The following is an 8,174-nucleotide window of genomic DNA, read 5'->3' on the forward strand; positions in this document are numbered from 1 at the left end:
GAAATTAATGGAAAATAGGATAAAATAAAACATGGATTGAACAAAAATTGACAAAAATGAGCTTTCAAGAAGTAAACTCATTAGAAAATTTATTTTTCTTTTTTTTCTTTAATTTATCTGTCAGGGTCTTACTTCTCTCACCCAGATGCTGCCACTAGCAGGGTGCCCATTCCATGAGGTTTCCTTGTTTTGCAGCTGCTTGCATGAGGTAAAGACCTCAAGCAAAAATTCTGCAGCTGCAGGGGTAACACAGCCCACGGGCAAGAAACTGAGGAATGGTCAGCTGTTTTCACTCCAAGTACCCTGAAACTTTCCTCAGCAGACATCAGCCCACCAGTCATGCCTAGACCTCCCCTCATGCTTCCAGCTCTCCTTTTTCCAGCGGATGCCCCACAGGCAGTAGGACTCCAGCCTTCACCCACCCTGACTTCTGGACAGGAGAGCAGCCCCATGACGGCATGATTTGCTGAGAGAGGGACAGCCCCAGCCCAAGACAGGCTGCAGATGGCCCATGGCCTCCTTATTAGCCAAAAGACAATGCTAAGAAAGCTAACAGACAAAAAGAAGTTGAAAGCAAAAAGTTGGCTTAGGGCATGACAACATTAGTGGAAACAGCACTGAACAGACAGAAAAAGACAAAGGTCGCACTACCAGGAAGCTAATGCTAGAAAATAAAAAATGATTATGTCTTTGCTTTCTAGTTTCATCCTCTTTATGTTGCTTTCCATAATCTTTTTTTATTTTGTGTGTATATTGACTTACTTTCTCAGAAGTATTTACTGCCTGTTTTTCTGTGTGTTTTCTGTTTACACAAATAGATCGTTAGCCTTTACATACCGAAGCTAAAATCTATTTGAAAATACTCACTCTGGTTCCAAACCCTGACAAAGGCTACACACTGCCTGACTGGGGAGGTAGATGGAATGTGATTGTGCTGTATGCAAAGTTCAAAAAAAACACCTTTAAAGACTTCCCCTCTCTAATGTCACAGTAATAGTCTTTTTCTTCTTCACTTCTTTAATTTCTGTTCTGTAACTCATTGTCTCTCTGGCCCAGTGACTCCTGAATTCCGCTCTTCAAATGCGGTAGCTTGTAGTTTGTTGCACAACTTCAGGAGCTGAAGGACAGAGCGGCACTGACCTTTCCCAAATTAGGTATTTTGCCATTAGTCTACTGTGCAGAAGGGGAGTCTGTGATGACAACAACATCTTTCTTGAAAGAATATGCAGGTAACACCTCCAGGAGATATTCCTGAGTTGACTATCTTGTATAGGTTGGAGGGTGACGTCTCAGGGCTGCACCAGACACCTGTGGTTTGTGTCTGTCTGCTTTGACATCTCCTTACAGCATAGTTTTCCAAGTACTGGAATGAACACAGGCGCCTATCTTTCTGCCCCAATTATTTCCTTTTATGAGCTACTCACATTTAGATGTACCCCCAAATGTTTAGCATTACTCATTTTTGTATGTAGCTAAATCTCAATTTATAAGGTTACTATAAATTACCTATAATTAGCAACTTCAACCTTTCTGCAAACTAAAATTAAAATCACCGCAATCGAAAATAATTTGTTCCCTAATTTAAATCCTAATCACAGGTGGAACTATTTGTGAGTGATCCTTTTGAAGTCGCTGGGATTAATTTCGTGAGTAAAGTAGCACGCATACAGAAGGGTTCCCTTGGGCCTCCTTCTTCTTTTTCTCTATCTGTAGAACATCTAGAGGAATTCCCCTTTGTTTACTTAATTTTCCAAATTATAGAGTGTTTTTATGTTGCAATTTTCTGAATTAATAGTGGACTGCTTGGGTGTTAATCTGTTTATTTATTCCTTTGGAAGGAGATTACAAATGATAATAGTGAGTTAAAGCTTCTATTTCATTCTCACATCGCATATTTGCTGTTTTTCTTCCCTCCATCTTCACACCTGAATATGCACACAGTCACCAAGCATTTAACCAGCAATCTAAATGAGTGACCAGGTGGCTTAGGGTATTTTCAGACCAAAGGACCAGTAGTGAGGTACAGTGGGGATTATCAGGGAGTTCACTCTTAACTTCCCCCACCCAATGCAAACATATGCTTGCACATCCCTTATTGTTACCCAAATATCACTTTGACCATGACCCCTTGAAATACTTTTCATATTTCTGAGATAAATGGAGAAGGAGAAGAAGGCTCATTACGGAAGTATTGTAACTATAGTGCCTCCTATCCTTAGGAAGCATGGGTAGAGCTTCTCTTACAACGCACGTTCAACAGACATAGTCTGGCTTTCCCACAGTGAGTCTGTGTGGGGCTTGCACCCTGTGAAATGGGGAACAGAAGAGCTCTCCAAAGCTGTCTGATACCTTCAGTTCGCAGCTTGAGGAGAGCTCAGTTTAACTAAGTACATCAGGTTGGTTCTTTTCTTGTTGCCCTAACAAACCCTGATTATATTTTAATGAGAAAGTTATTTCCCAGCAAGTAGCCTTAAATTTGCTTTTCAGCAGGTGGCTCATGGTTTAACTCAAAAAACACCATGTAAATCCTGACAGTGGATTATACAAGTTAATAATATGACACTCAGGCCCTGGGACATCAACTTAATGATTCATTTTCCTTTTAATATTAATATATTCTGCCCAGTGAAAGCCCAGGTGAGGAAAAGAATTTAGCTGGGTTTTTTTTTTCTGATTATGAGTTCCTCTGGCCCATTATCTTTTAATTATGTCTCATTTTTGTACTTTTGTAGAGAGGTGATTTAATGCTATTAATAAGCTTTATCGCAAGTGAGTGAGATATGTAATTTCTCAATTTCAGTGCACCCTATGAGATACTGGGCTCCCTGACACCAGAGAGACGAAATCTCTCAGCATCTGATGGAATTAGGTCTCAGTTTCAATAAAACGCTGCTGTGGAGACTAACTGGCTGCCATAAAGCCTTTAATGGTAAGTCTCTTACAGTTTTACATGTGGAATTGCATGAGCAAAGGTTACCAGACTTTCAACAGCCGGGACTAAGCCTGTGTACAAACAGATGTATTTGAAACAGCCCACAATGAACATGTGAAGGATTACACTGAGTTTCTGTATTCATCTTCAAGGTGGTTAGGAAAGAAAACCAAATTCAGAGAATGACACAGGGTTTAATAACCTTGTAGTTTCTCTCCAAAATAGTTTGGTAGAAATCCTAGTGATCAACTGCATAGTAATCGTGCAGTGACAGTTATTTTATAGGATTTCTTCAGGAAAGACCAACACTTGAGTGAGAGCCACTGGTTTTAAATGATGTCTTTGCACTTCTCACATCTCCCTTATTTGCATAGCTGGGGGGATTGAGGAGCTTCACAGACGAGGTGGGAAGGGTCTGCACAGGTTTCCTTCCTTTCTTGTGCCAGAGGTTCACTTTTTTTCTGAGTGCATACACGAGTGTGTCAGTGAATAAAAAGAATCAACCACCACTAGGCTTTTCCCTGAGATTGGTTTTGTATTAATGCCACTTCACTGACTCCATCAGGATTGCTTCAGCTATACAAGAATGGAAAACAGGAACCTTTTCTTCCCATTATGTGTGCTGGGAGTTTACACAAAGGAATAAGTCTAATGTTCTAATGAATATTAATGTTAAAAGAATCCAGAAAGGATATAGAAAATATATTATATAGACACTTAGAAACCTTGGCACGGTCTGGGGAAAAGGGAAAACATTTTCCTTAATGTGTAATTTACCAGCAGTAAAATACAAATATATTGTGAGATAATCTTCTGCAAAATAGCTGTAATAGCGTAAGAATAAAAAATTACCATATGCTTGCAGACTCACAGGATCTGAGTACCTCTTCACTGACCAATAAAACATCGTTTCTTGTTTTAGTGCTGTAACAGATGTAGTGACTTACGTGTTCGTAAACAGTAGAAAGAGCAAATCCCTGAGCACAGAATAAAGTTTTGCAATGACAGAACATACATTGAAATAAAGGCCAACACAAATCTGAACCCAGCAAGACAGTTTAGCTTCATATATGCTCATGTCAGTATGAATATGGTCTAGCAAACTGACTTGTGGCAGTGATTCTCTGCACTCTTGCTCTGAATACGTAACCAATTTTTTATAATTATATTGAAATACAATTTTATTTTAAGTTACAGGTGATGCTGGGAATTTTTTTATGCAGAGGGAGAGAGGGAGGAGTTGCAAACTTTACTGGTGTACGATGCAGTGAAGTGCAAGTCTGAGTGCTTGCTGAGCCCCTACCTGCATGCTTCCCAACTGCACTGCTTGCATTAGTAGATTGCTGTATTTTGGCTCTCAAGTGCCTACACTGTGCTCACTTTGATTTGCTGAAAGACCACACTGTTGTATACTCAGCCCTGCTCACAACCAAATTATCCACAACACATTAATGAGACCCTGGTGCTGATTGTATTCAGGCCTTTCTGAGGCAACCACTCACTAGGCTTAAGGGTTTTCTTTCAAAATACAGATTACTGGCTGAGAGAACAAACTTGGACCTATCTTTAATTGATGGTGAGACATATCCTAAGTGTTTTAATATTTCAAGCTCAGAATGCATGACCTGCTTCACAAAAAAACAATGGGAAGATCATATATATTTAAATGGCTTAGATTCTCAAACATTTTAAAAGAAGCTGAGAGTGTAGATTCTCCTTCTTATGTAAATTCTGCTTAGAATGAGAGGATGAGGGAAGTGAAAAAAAAAAAAGAGGCAAGACTTTCTGTGTTGTACACCAATTTTTTTTTCCACTTCCTCCATGCTCATCATATTTTTGGGTAGCCTTGTATTTGCTCAGTCTTGCTTGTCATTTATCTGCAACCAAAATAGTTAGCTGTGCCAGGCGAGAACTGTCAGAGCATACCAAGGTGCTGAGCACCTGCTGCATCCGTCACTGTGGGAGCCCCCAAAGTCATCATCTCAGCTTTGGACACACGTGGCTGCCAGGAATTCCCTGGTGGCTGACCACACAAGTATTTGCTAATACCACAGCAGCAAAGATGCCAGGTGACTGACTGGCCAAACTCTCCCACCCTACTACATACCAAAGCCCCGTGTAATTAAACTCTAACCAACATCCATCTTAGAGAGGTAAAAAGATTGACATGGTGAGGGGTGTTCACTGTGATGCTTAGGAGATTCAGGTTGGATGTTAGGAAAAATTTATTTTCAGAAAGAGTTGTGAGGCATTGGAACAGGCTGACCAGAGAAGTGGTGGAGTCATTGTCCCTGGAGGTAGATGTGGCACTGAGGAACATGGTTTAGTGGGCATGGTGGTGACAGGCTGACAGTTGGACTAGATGCTCTTAGTGGTCTTTTCCAACCTTTATGATTCTATGATTCTATGATACAGTGTACTAATAGGACAATTAGTGATGAGCTGTGTCCCAAGGCACTCTGGCAAAACAGACCTTGCTGAACCTTCACAGTTTGCTTGGAATTAGTATCTCTGTTGGTCACAAGGCAGAGCCTTAATCAAGGCAGAGCACATGAAACACAGCATGCTCTGTACTTCTCACTGTACTAGCGTATTATCTTCAATAATGCATTTTAATGTACTATGTGGGCAGGAATACTGTTAGATAAAATTTTTACAGATATGATGTTTTGTTCTAGACTATTCTGGTTCTTTTTTTTTTTTAACTGAATTTTAATTATCTCATTCAATGGTTATGATTTAACTACTTTATTTTTACCAAGTGTTGCTAAGTTTTGTTCTAGAATGTTTTGTACAGCTTATCATAGGAGGGTGATACCTGTAACAGCCCATCCTAAGCCTCATCAGGACAGATGCATTCTTCCTTTTTCCTTGTGGTGAGCAGCTTTCTGATCCCATCCGCAGCCCAACTTCTTCCCCCTCTTCTTCAAGTGGCCACTGTGGTGAACAGCCTGCGTTCGGCTGAGCTAGCACCTTCCCATGTGCAAGGCTGTTTAGGTGTCTGTCTGGAAAGAAACAGATTTCAAATTATTTCTCTTAAAAACAGGTGCTTTGACAACACTACTTTACAAGCCACTTGCACGTAGTCTGACGCTCATCAATACTCAGTGCATTTATTTCCAAGAAAGGGAAGAGTAATGTTCTGTCATTAGGTATCAGTTCACACTCCTGGGTGATAAAAGCTGAGGCGGCAGGAAAATGGATCAAGAAAACCCTGATTCACTTTGCCCTCTGACTTCTGAGCACTGCACACTTTCTCCTGACAGTTGTCTAATAAATGTTTCTGCCCTGGGAACTAAAGTCTGTTGAACTCATCTACATGTAGCAATGGTCTGGAAAGTGCTGATATGTTCAGTTGGCCAGTATCAAAAAGAAGAAAGTTTTGTGGCCACTCAGCGAGACATACTTCAGATTCCTGAGCGTAACACTTGGAATGAAAAAAATTAATCTTTGCTTTGTCTTTGAGTATTTAGGCTTTTTTTTTTTTGTTTTTTTTTTTTTTTCCAGATCTGTGGCTATGATTTTGCAGAAGGCTGTTAAAGGCATTGGTATTTGCAGCCTAGGTATTTTAAATTATATTAGCATGTTCTTCCCTTTTGTAAACCTAAATCCTGCATGAAAGAGGCTTTTTAATTGAAGCTTCTTGTATTACATTTGGGGGAATCAAGAGGGCCTTGCCCTCCCCCTGAGTTTCCCTCCAGACTCCATCAGGTAGTACAATCCTTGATAGCAGATGCCAGGATGGATTGCAGATGGGAAAAAAAGAGAGAGAGAGAAGGAGGCATCTAGGCAGGCCCAGGGCTTAAAGACTTGATGCTGAAAGATTACCATGCACACAGCTTTAGAAAGGGAAGAGCTGGACAAGTATCAATGCAATGTGTTCTCACTGACTTGATTAAGAGGTTGTTTATTACATGACAGGCTAACCCAATTTTTCACATATTTTTCATAGTAGTCGAAGGTTGCTCAAACAAACTGTGTAAGGCAAATCGTGAATGGTGTACCTGACTGGAAGGGTTTTGAAATAGGATGCAAGCTTTCCCTTATCTCCATGTTTAGTTGTAACTAATCCCAGAACATGCATGAAGCCGTCTGTGACTTGACAGTCAGAGAACACACATCCTTTAAGTGAAGTAAGAAATCCTGCAAGCCCTGGGAAGAGATTAATTGACATCAACTTCAGTTTTTCTTATCCAGCTGGAATGTGACCAAGCCTCTTCCCCTTTTCCCTCCTTCGGATAGCCAGAGAAGTACCTTTTCCTCCACCATTCCCTGAATGTTGAGGGTATCTCACAAAGAACACTGACGCTGAAAGTTATTTAGATACCTTTGATGCGCACACGCTGTTTGTGAAAACAATAGGAAAATACCAAGAGACACCAGAAAGCAGCATTTAAAGCCCTGACAGTGAAGGGAAGGGAAATTTGGGGTGCCTGGGTACATCTGGGGGATATCGAGGGAACAAAGCTCGCCTGCTGCTGCGGTGAAGGGAAAAGGTTGGGTGGGCGTGGGCGGGAAAAGGTAGGATTGTTTTCTCTGTGCGACAGGAGGGGCTAGGGAAAGTGTTTATTTCTTTGTACCAGCACAGGAAATGTCTTTGTTTACACATTTATCTGTGGCACTGGAAAAGGCAAAGTCTTCCTCTCTGGCTGCAGGGATGAATTCTTTTGCTCAGGCACAGAGAAAGGGGAGATTTATTTTTCTGCCTTTCTCTGTGGCAGGGGATGAAGGGAGGTCTGTCTGCAGCCCCACCGGCTGCTTCAGAAGGGAAAATATATGCGGTCTGTACAGATTTCCAAACGGGTTGAGTGTAGGCAGGAGAGTTCATTTCGACGCCGTCCTGGGCTGAGCAAATGTTCAGCTATCTATTTTTGGCACTCGTGACGTTCAAGCTGACAAACCAGGGATTCAAAGCATTGTACTCCACGAGGCACGCTGCGCGGCGCGCAGAGCAGGGCCCGCAACTGCCCCCACCGCGCTCCCTCCCTCTGCCTAGACTCGCGGGCCGCCACGGGGCGATCCCCAGAGCTCTCCCAAAGCACCGCCATGTTTAAGTTTCGATCCCCTCGCACCGAGCCTCCCACGGCCCGCAGGGCCACCTTTGTCCTCCCGCAGTCGCGGTGACCCCCTGAGGGCAGGCCCCAAGATGGCTGTGACCCTGGGGGTGACCAACGGCTCGGTTCCCCCCCCCACACCCCCGCGGGCGGCCGTTGGGCGGTTGCCGGGCGGCGGCGGGGCCGGA

At 42.3% G+C, this 8,174-nt stretch overlaps 1 long non-coding RNA gene across 8 annotated transcripts in view; it reads right to left on the reverse strand.

Annotated features, from left to right (window-relative positions):
* The window catches only part of LOC110392773, a 34,811-nt gene that overhangs the window by 21,260 nt on the left and 5,377 nt on the right, over nucleotides 1–8,174 (reverse strand). For 2 of the 8 annotated variants that reach the window (XR_002434607.1, XR_002434614.1), the window contains one exon: nucleotides 5,751–5,937. This is a non-coding gene — a long non-coding RNA (uncharacterized LOC110392773). The other 6 variants (XR_002434610.1, XR_002434612.1, XR_002434611.1 and 3 more) reach the window with 6 other exon arrangements.

The sequence above is a fragment of the Numida meleagris genome, chromosome 1 (genome assembly GCF_002078875.1).
Source record: "Numida meleagris isolate 19003 breed g44 Domestic line chromosome 1, NumMel1.0, whole genome shotgun sequence".
NCBI classification, from domain to species: domain Eukaryota; kingdom Metazoa; phylum Chordata; class Aves; order Galliformes; family Numididae; genus Numida; species Numida meleagris.